The sequence below is a fragment of the Cornus florida genome, unplaced genomic scaffold (assembly GCF_030987335.1).
Source record: "Cornus florida cultivar Cherokee Brave unplaced genomic scaffold, ASM3098733v1 CherokeeBrave_3.0.0_Hap2_Chr11, whole genome shotgun sequence".
NCBI lineage: Eukaryota > Viridiplantae > Streptophyta > Magnoliopsida > Cornales > Cornaceae > Cornus > Cornus florida.
In genome coordinates, this window is record NW_026775581.1 from 5,286,772 (window position 1) to 5,297,215 (window position 10,444).

The following is a 10,444-nucleotide window of genomic DNA, read 5'->3' on the forward strand; positions in this document are numbered from 1 at the left end:
TCTTTTCCACGTTTGTCACTTTTTGGCACAACCTCACTTTTCGTGCTCAGAGTTGGTTTTTAACTTCACGTATCTTCATTCTATGTGGTTTCCACGAAATACGTATCTTTACTTTAGTAGAAAAGTACTTTGGTTGCTCTCGGTGTCCATAGGGGCATGGATGCACAGTTATTCAGAATCTTTTTCTTTTCTTGGGGTATTTTTCGTAAATATCTTTTGAAGATATTTTATTTCAGGGGTTTTTAAGAAAATATTTTTGGAAGATATTTTCATTCTGGGTCAGTAGTGTAGTTAACCCTTTTTGGAGGGGCCATTGTGCAATTAACGAAAGTTGTAGCAAAATACCTCATTTTGAGCCTGGATCCTCGTACGGGATTCATTTTCACATTTCGTCGAGTCATGTACTCTTAGAATTTCCTCCCGGTCGTTTTCCCCAATTTTAGGGATTTCTGGACCTAGTTGCTGCCGAACTTGTTTAGGGCATATCTCTCTGTTCGGGACTCAATTTTCGACGCCGCTTCTTCCGTTGTTCATATTTTCTCATCTCGGTTCTTTTTTGTTCATGGAGTTTTGCCGTCTGAGTGCGTTTGCTCAAATTCCACTTTTCCAGACCCAGCAAGGCCCTTTCGAGGCACTTTAGGGTTTTCCTATAAATAGAAGATCTTAAAGTGAAAAGTCACTTTTTCATCATCTTCCTCCCTCTCTTGGCCGGCAGCAATGGTAGCCAAGGGGTTACCACCCTTCTCTCTTCTTTTCCGGCCACTTCTCTCGTGTGAAACACCGTAGTGCCTTAGTGTTTTGTGTTCGCCTTGACGACGCACACCTTTCCCCCTTATTATAACCCATTTTTGACCATTTTGGGAGTTCGGGTTTGATGTCAAGTTGTGATTTTCATGGGGCTTACTTGGGGTTAGATATCATCGTGTTGTCCCCGACAAAACCCCGAAGTATCATTGGATTCAGAGCACTTTTCTTTCAGTGAGGATTTGAGATTTCCATCTCAAATTGAGGTAGGGGTGTTATATGTTATTATTTTTGTTGTTTTGCATGCTATTGATGTTTATGCAACTTAATTACATGCTTTGGTATCAAACCTAGAAATTTTATTATTTAATTTTCTTGTGTGAGATTTGATTTTTCCCGGTCATTTATAGCTTGATTTAAACATATAGCATGATAGTATATTGCACCTTGATATGTTCATTAATATATATTAAATTGAGAGCATTTTAATAAGTATTGAAGATTTAAATTAATATTTTTCTTGAATGAAAATTTAATTCATGTGGCCTTATCTAACTTGAAATTAATATGTGAGGCCTTAGCATACTCTTCAACATATGTGAATTTGAGAGTAATCGGAGGTGTTTTAAAATGTAGTAATAATTAATTAATTAGATTAATTAATTTTATTCCAAGTGCACTATTCACTCCATTGGATTTTCGACTTCATTTTACTGATGTGCATGCCATATACTTTCATATATATTAAATCAGAAATATTTGATTAGGGTTTGAAACCTTTCATTTAATTATTTTCTAGTATTAAAGTTTAATACTCATGGCCGTATCTTGCATGGAATTCACTTGTATCATGTTTTTAAATCAAGTCTTGACATGTTGTATAACATATATTAATTAGAGATCATTTGGATAAGTTTTAAGACTTACATTTATTTATTTCCTTTGCATGGATCTTAATTCACGTTGTTGTGTCTTGGATGAAATGAATTTGTAACTTGATATTGAACTTATCCATGCCATGATCCTTGACATAATTTGCTTGTAGAATGTTGGATTTGCCTTGTAATCTTGATAACTTAATCCTTTAAGTAGATTAAATTCCCTTTTATGCTTCCATTGAGTTAATCATGCCTTGATTTTGAATCATTGTTAAACTTATGAATCGGACTTGTATTACATGGACTTTTATCTTTTTATCAAACATCATGACCCCTTTTAATTTGGTTTCATTAATGTACTTAATGAACTTGCACGATTGTCTTGGAATGGTTTAATTACTCATGTGTTGCTTAGTAAATAATTGCATTATTAATCTTATACTTGTGGTATATTTACATCAATAGATTTCATGTGCTTTATATCTAGGTTGTAGTCTATACAGATGCACACTATGATTTCTTGACATTTCACATGCCATTATAGTTGTGAACTTAGGGCATGACTTGTGTGTTCTAAAATCTTGGTTGTGCATGGAATCTGATTTAATGCATTACTTGTATCTTGATACTATCTTGATTTGCACAACTTATTGATTTTAGAACTTGGAATACCAATGAAGAATTGATATGGCTAGGACTTGGTTCTAGTATGGGAGATAGAGAGCTCCCTATACTATAATGCGCACTAGGGGAAGGTACCAATGGGTTAGTAGCCTTAAAGTGATCCCAAGAGTACGGTTTTAATCTGGGCGATATCCAAGTTTCCACATTGGTTGATTTCACTCTTTAAATTTCAAGTTGCTATTCCTTGAAGATTTAAAACTTGTCGTATTATGTGAAATGCTCCAATCTTGTTAATTATATAGATATTATTCCTTATCCTTGATTTCTTGTATTACTCCTATCGTGTTAATTGGAATGTTCCAATCATGTTAATTGCATTGATAATGTAATTCTTGTTAACTTATATCCGACTATACTTCATGTCATGTTAATTAGAATGTTTCGATCATATTAATTGCATTGATAATGCAGTTCTTATTAACTTATATCGGAGTATACTTCATGTCATGTTAATTAGAATGTTCCAATCATGTTAATTGCATTGATAATGTGATCCTTGTATTCTAGTATCTTCTTGTCGTGTTGTATGGATTATTCCAAACCTTGCTTAATTGTATTGATAATGCAATTAATGTTGATCTATATTCAAATATCCTTCTTATCATGTTCCTTGGATTATCCCAACCTTGATTCATTTCATATACGTATATGTATCATGATTCTTGTTGATTACATTCTAAAGTAGCTTAGGATGCTCCCTGAGTCTCATCTTAACATAGACGTTAGGTGGCATAAGCCCCTTTAACATGTTTCACCTTAAGGTGATATAATTGTAAAATGCTAGGTCGATGCATGCTCATTTCCTACGAGTAGCTTTATGTTACTCACCTCAAAGTTACTGGGGATTTGTTTCAGGTATGAAGACTTGGTTCGTGATGCTCATTATACTTTGGATGACTTATAGCTTTCAAGTTTCCATTTCATGCAAATGTTAGCATGAAATGTCATTTTGTAGCCTTGTATATTGAAATTTGTATTCTTTGATTCCATATATGTAATGTGTACACAAGTACACTCTTTTCAATGTATTTAACATGTATGAGTTGAGGCCGGAGGCCAATGACATGTATCCTGTATTCTATGCACTTTCATTTTCAAGGTTTACTATGGAAATATTGAAAAATGTTAAGTCTTTGCTTCACCATGTTTGCATCGGGTGTGGGAATTCCATTCTTTTTCTTTCGTAGAGTCTCTACAATCATGCATGAGGTGTGGCCAAGGGCCAAACACCATTTTGTTCTAGGTTTCACATTTTGTTTCATTTATTGCATTTTTAGGCATTTTTGGTCGTTGAGAGGTCATGTTTTGCATTGAGGATATTTTGAAGCAGTGGACCGTTGGGACGCGTCTTAAATGTCTTTTTACGTTTGCATGCATCTCCACTTTTCACAAAACTCTTAAGTTTCAACTTTTGACCTATTTTTGGGCAATTTTGTGATTTTTTATGAAAAATTCATGCACTAGGGTATCATTTTAAGTTCCTCTTGTTTTAACATGTTTTGGATGCTTATATGAGGCTAGGGAATGTTTTTAAACTTGTTCAGATCATATAGAATGCATGTATAGCCTTAGAGACAGACCAAGCACCTTACACACACATTGTAGCAACTTTTTCTACTACAACAAATATGTCAGTTGGCTGATGAGGATCCATCAGCCGGCTGATAAGGCCCTCGAGACCATTCCAGTAGCCTTTTTATTGAAAAACATCGTTTCGGCCGACTGATCATTGGGGTTCGATCGCTGAGGATTAAGTTTTGGCAGGCTGACCCTTACCGTCAGTCGACCGATCCGCCCTGGGACTTTCCCTTTTTAGTTTCTCTTGGACAGTTTCGTTGCACCAACTTCAAAAGGTTCTATCTCACTCGTTTCAATTCCAAGTCAGGTCATTCTTGATTCTAAGTTCGAGAGCTCAAAGTTAGCTTTCCAATGGTACAAACCAATCATCAAAACTCCATTTATAGTGTGATTTGTTCTGGTTTTAGTGAGATAGGTTGGTGGTAACTCTTAAACGGGGAATGCCACTTTGTTTTAATTTCATATCTTTACCATTCGGACTCAGAATCAGGCGATTCTTGAGTCCAACATCGTTCATTTTTCGTTGTCTTTCCAATGGTGTACAAGGTGGCACCCATTTTAGTGTAAAATGACCACTTTACCCTTAGTTTATTTCTTTTCGGGTTTGGTATTCTTACTTCATTACTCGGCTCAAAAAGGTCTCAAATAATTTTCCCAAAATACCTATCCAAATAATTATAAGAACAATAAATGCAATATTTTGCTATAACATTAATTAGGGTTTAGAATACAACATTTATACGGGGTAAATTTTAAAACTAGTTCAGTTCAAGAATAAACTTATAAATATATAATAAAAACTCAAACAAAGATGCCCTAATATGTTCAAAGGGAATTTAACTTACAAATACTGAAATTTGGTGAATGCTGTAATGATCCGGTCATTTTCCTTCCTTTCCCTTTTCTCCATTTTTACAGGTTAATGTTTTTTTGTTGAAATTTCCTTTCGCATAACCTCATTCTTCGTGCTCAGAGTTGGTTTTTGACTTCACGTACTTCCATTCTTGTTGGTTTCCTTGAAAGGCGTAGCTTTAGTTTTGGAGAAAAGCTCTCTGGTTGTTTCTTTTTCCCGCAAGGGCGTGGATGAAGAGATTCTTGAATTTTTTTTTTTGTTTCTTGGGGTGTTTTTAATAAATGTCTTTTAAAGATATTTTGATTTAGGGGTTTCTAAGAAAATATCTTTTGGAAGATATTTTCATTTGGGGTCACTTGCGCAGATATCCTTTTGTGTAGGGGCCTTTGTGCAATTAATGAAAGTTGATTGCTAAGTGCCTCCTTGGGGCTTGAATCCTCATATGAGATCCATTTTAATATTCCATCGAGTCATGTATTCTTAGAATTGTCTTACGGTTGATCCCTACAGTTTTTGGATTTTCGGCCCCGGTTAGCGCCAAACTTGTTTGGGGCATATCTTTCTGCTCGAGACTCAATTTTTAACACCGTTTCTTCTATTGTCCATTTTTTTTTTTTCTCATTTTAGTTCTTTTTCATTCACAGAGTTTTACCGTTTGAGTGCGTCTGCTCAAATTCCACTTTTTCGGACCGAGTGGGGCCCGTTCGGGGCACTTTTTGAAATTCTATAAATAGGGGGACTTAGAATGAAAAATCAAATCTCTCTTCCCTCTTCCCCATGGCCGGCCAAAGCTTCTCCCATGGCTGCCACCTTCTTTCTTCTTTTTTCGGCTACTTCCTTTTTGTAAAATGCCATAGTGCCTTAGTGTTTAATGTCCGCCTGGGTGAGGCCTTCGATTCTAACCGGTTGGAATCTCGTTTCAACCATTTTTTGAGTTCACTTTTGAAGCCAAGTTTAGATTTTGGTGTAACTTCCTTGGGGGTTTAACGTTCACCTTGTTGTCCCCAACAAAACCCCAAAGTTTAATAGGATTCGGAGCGGTTTTATTTCGGTGGGAATTTAAGATTTCATCTCAAATTAAGGTAGGGGATGTCATAAGTTTATATTAATGTTGTATTGATGATTTTAGAAGCTTATACAACTTGTATGCATGCCTTTGTATTAGTCCTATAATTTAATTTAATTATTTTCTTTGTATAAGATTTAATTCTCATGGATGTGTGCAGCTTAGAATTAAATTCTCTAATATAGATGAGGTGTTTACCATTTACTATATCTACTTGTCATGCTAGCATCATAGGTGATGTGTAGCGTATCTCTAATGCTTGACCCCTATGTGATAGGTAGCATATTTGATTGCCCTAGTACACTATGTGTTTTATGACGGCCCTGGTTTTTCAAGCCAGTGCGTCCTGTGATGAATAGAAGAATGACTCGATAACGGATCCAGATGCGAAAGCAAAAAATTAAATAACGGTCTCCCAAGGCACAACACGCCTCTAAGACACTTTGATGTCCTTCCATGAGGTCGTGAAACTTAATGAGAACTGACATGGAAGCAAAAGATCAGAAATATGACAAATAATCCCGAGGGGCAAAATAGTCATTTTGCAAAAAATGGATTCGAGTGCTACCGAGCACACCGTTGGAAAGACAATGAAAAACTAATCATGATGAACTCAAGAATCGCATGATTTGGAGTCCGGATGAAGGAGAAAGGTCAAAACAAAGAAAAACGGACATATAAAGAAAAAAAGGTAAATTGGTAATTATTTAGAAATATCTGGGCATAACGGAGCACACCGTTGAATAGAAGACAAAAAATTAGTCAAGTTCAAAAAAAAATTTACTCGATTTGGAGTCCGGACGTGGGAGGAAGGTCAAAAACAAAAACAATGTCGCGGCGGCCCGACGAGGGTCACGGCTGCTACAGTGCTGCCGACCCACTACTGCTGCAACTGAGAGTAAAAACGGGCATTTAAACGGATTTTTTTGGAAAACCTCAAAGAAGAAACCCCCCCTAAAATCAAGTTTTCCATCTGGCACCATGGACGAAAACAAAAAAAATGTATTGTAAAATGCCCAAAATGCCCCCAAGAAAATCAGGTCAAGAGGGTAAAAATCAATCCTAGCTACTGCCCAAGAAAAGGAAATGGGGCTTCGGGAGGTTTTTAAATTGCCCAAATTGAAAATGCAATCTTAAAATCCACCCACAAGACTCCCAAAAGTTTCAGATCTGTTGTCACACTTTTTAAGAAAAAGTCGATGAATAGTACCAAGTACACTTGTATTAAAATTCAGCAAAAACCTGGCAGCAAGGATTTTTCGAAAAAAAATAGGTTTGTGAGGGCCAAGATGACGTTTTCTGGAAAAACACAAAGAAGAAACCCCCTCCGAAATCGAGTTTTCTACCCGTCTAAGTGAGCGAAAATGAAAAAACCACATTGTAAAATACCCAAAATACCCCTGCAACAGAATAGGGTAAAAACTTAAAAAAATGCAACCTTAAGTTTTTGTTTCATTAAGAAGGGTATTGTGTGCCAAAGTGAACATGCAAGCATATGTAATATGATAAAGTAGACGTACTACAATGGCCTATGGCCTCATAGCATATTGTATGTAAAATATAACCCTTCAATGCATGAAATCTCTTAACTTCCATAAGCAACAATGAAGTTAAAAATTTGCATACATATCACATAAAGTGTCTTTGGTCCTTGGCCTCATTACATACAAGTCAAATACATTGCATAGAGTGTACTTATGTACACATTACATAAATGAAATCAAATATACACATTTTGACCTAAAAGACTACAAGTGGCATTTCAAGCCAACCTTTACAAGAATTAAAACCTTCAAGTCTACAATCATCCAAGCAATGATGAACATCACGAACCAAGTCTTCGTACCTGAACAAATCCCCCAGTAACTTCGGGGTGAGTAAACAAGTTTACTCGTAAAGAATGAGCATGCATAGACTCAATTTCTAAAAGATTTTTTAGACTAACATGAAACAGTTCAAAAGGATCATGTCACCTAATGTCTATGTCAAGGTGAGACTCAGGGATCATCTTAAGCTACTCATGCAATTGAAATGAACTACGGCATGCAAGTATACATACTCAAGTATACATGCTCATAAGTACACTAAATCACGTTAAACGAGATAAACAATATCTAGCATACATACACAAGTATAAGATATATATATATATATATATATAGTACTCATAAATCAAGTATACAAACACAAGTATACTAAGCTAAACAAGTACGCACAAGATAAGTATACATGGCACAAGTATACTAAATGCAATCTAAACTTATGGAGCAAGTATACAAGTTCAAGTATACTAAATAGGATTCAAATACCCAAAGTAAACATCGCTAAACCAAGCAAGTATTTTCGGGTAATTACGACCCACAAGGTACTACCTAGTGCGCACTTATGACTTAGAAGACTCTTGTCTCCGTACTAGAGCTAAACCCTATCCATCACATAATTTATGTCCTCACAAGCTTTCCAAAATCAATAAGTTCAAAACTTATACAAAATCGAAAGCAAGTGACCATATTTCATGCACAAGTAAGGTTGAATCCACATAATTCATGTCCTAGAATTCAAGTCTAAATAACATATGGTAAGTCATGTCCTCAATATGCAATTTATACACAAAGCAAGAATATTTTGCAACAATTGAGCCACATTACCATCCTAAGCCACAAGCACTAAATAAGCTTCAATTTAGTAACTAGCTTCCAAGGTAAATGATTGTAATATTCTAACAAGCTATATACCTACACAAGATACATTTAAACAAGCTTTGCAAATCAATGATATTCTATATCATGTTAAGTCCAATTACCATTTTAAGAGGCCACAAGTACTAATTATACATCAAGTTAGTTGCATGCTCACAAGGTAATTAGAATACTACATTTTAAGAGATTTTTAACCTAATCATGGAAAGTCTCTAGATTTTAAATCTATCACAAATAACCTCAAATTAATATATGTTAAACAACATAGCATACTCATTGCATATATCAAATCAAAAGAGCAAAATGAGCAAGACATTATCATGTAGATTTTAATTAATTTAAATTAATTAAACCTCTAATCTTTCAAAGTTGTTCAATTGATCCCAAATAAATATATGACAAGAATTAAGTCATGGCCATGCCGTATATCAAGTCAAAAATGGAAAACAAGCAAGGTACAATTAAATAGAATTTAAATCAAATTAAATTCATTTAAATCTTTAGATTTGGAAACTCATTCAAATGGCTCCAATTAATTATATAACAAGGATCAAGTGAAGGCAATGCCACATACCAAGTCAAAAGTAAATTATATGCAAGTTACAACAATCATTAATTTCTCAAATTAATATTAAAACATGCATATCACTTTTATTCCATTACATAAGCAATCAAAATGACTTGAAAAATAAACTATAACACCCCCTACCTCACAAGAGGATTGTTCCCCTTGAATCCAAGGCAAATTAACACAAAATGACAAACCCTTCAAGGGTTATGTAGAGGAGGATGAGGGGAACAAAAAGTGTTCCAAGCTTCATGGTCAAAGGTGAGTGGAAGGGCCTCAAAAATCAAGGCCAAAGCTTAAACATCAAGCTCTCTAATGGTGGCTAGGTTTTTGGTGAGGGAGGAAATGAAACAATGAGATGAAGTGTGAGTGGAGGAATTAGAAATCCTCCACTCACTATGTGATCTTACACCATGGTCAACACATACAAGTCTTGGTCAATTGTACAAAAATCCCTCTTTAAAACCAAAATCCCAAAGTGGCCCAAAAATAATTGCAAGACTTAATTTGGAGCATACACTTGTCACTCATCCAAGCATCCATTGTGGGATTAATCCTAAGCCTACACTTGTCAACCATCCAAGCCAACAAGTGCACCTATCCTAGGTCAACAAGTGGTTCAATCTTCACCCTCCACATATCATCATCCAAGGCATCAAAGTGTCCCTACACAAATACCAACAAGTGGACCAATAAGAATATGACACTTGTCACATTTTTTGAAAATTACAAAAAGGTCCTTTTTGAAAATATCTTCCAAATTAAATTGCAAAATGGTCCCTAAGATGAAAAATAATTATTTTACATAATTACACTAAAACCCCACAAGTTAAGACTACTACAAAAAAGTTATGCATCCATACCCTTTACAAGAAAAGTAAACACTTAGCATGTTTTCTAAGAAAATAAAAATACACATTTCTAAGAAATCATATATCATGAGTGCATGCAAAAATGGAAGCAAAACCGAACACGAAAAGCGAGGTTGTGCCAACAAAGTGACAAACGGGAAAAAGACAAAAAGTGAAGAGTGTCAAAAAATGAAAAAATGTGAAAATGACTCGGTCCTTAAAGGAAGTTGTCAATCCAAAGGAAAGAGACTCAGAAACCATTTCTGAGCGCTTGAGACGACACTAAGCACGAGAAACTGAACTCAGATAAGAAATTTCAACGAAAAAAATTCATCCGTTAAATTCTGAGGAAAAAGAAAAGGAAGGAAATGACCGGGTCATTACAACCTACCCTCCTTAAAGAGATTTCATCCCCGAAATTAGGAACATTCCCAGACGAACCGAAGAAAGACCGTACACAAGGTCACACCAAGGAATAGATCATAAAGTACCCAAGGACAACTCCGAAGGTCTCAAGATCAAC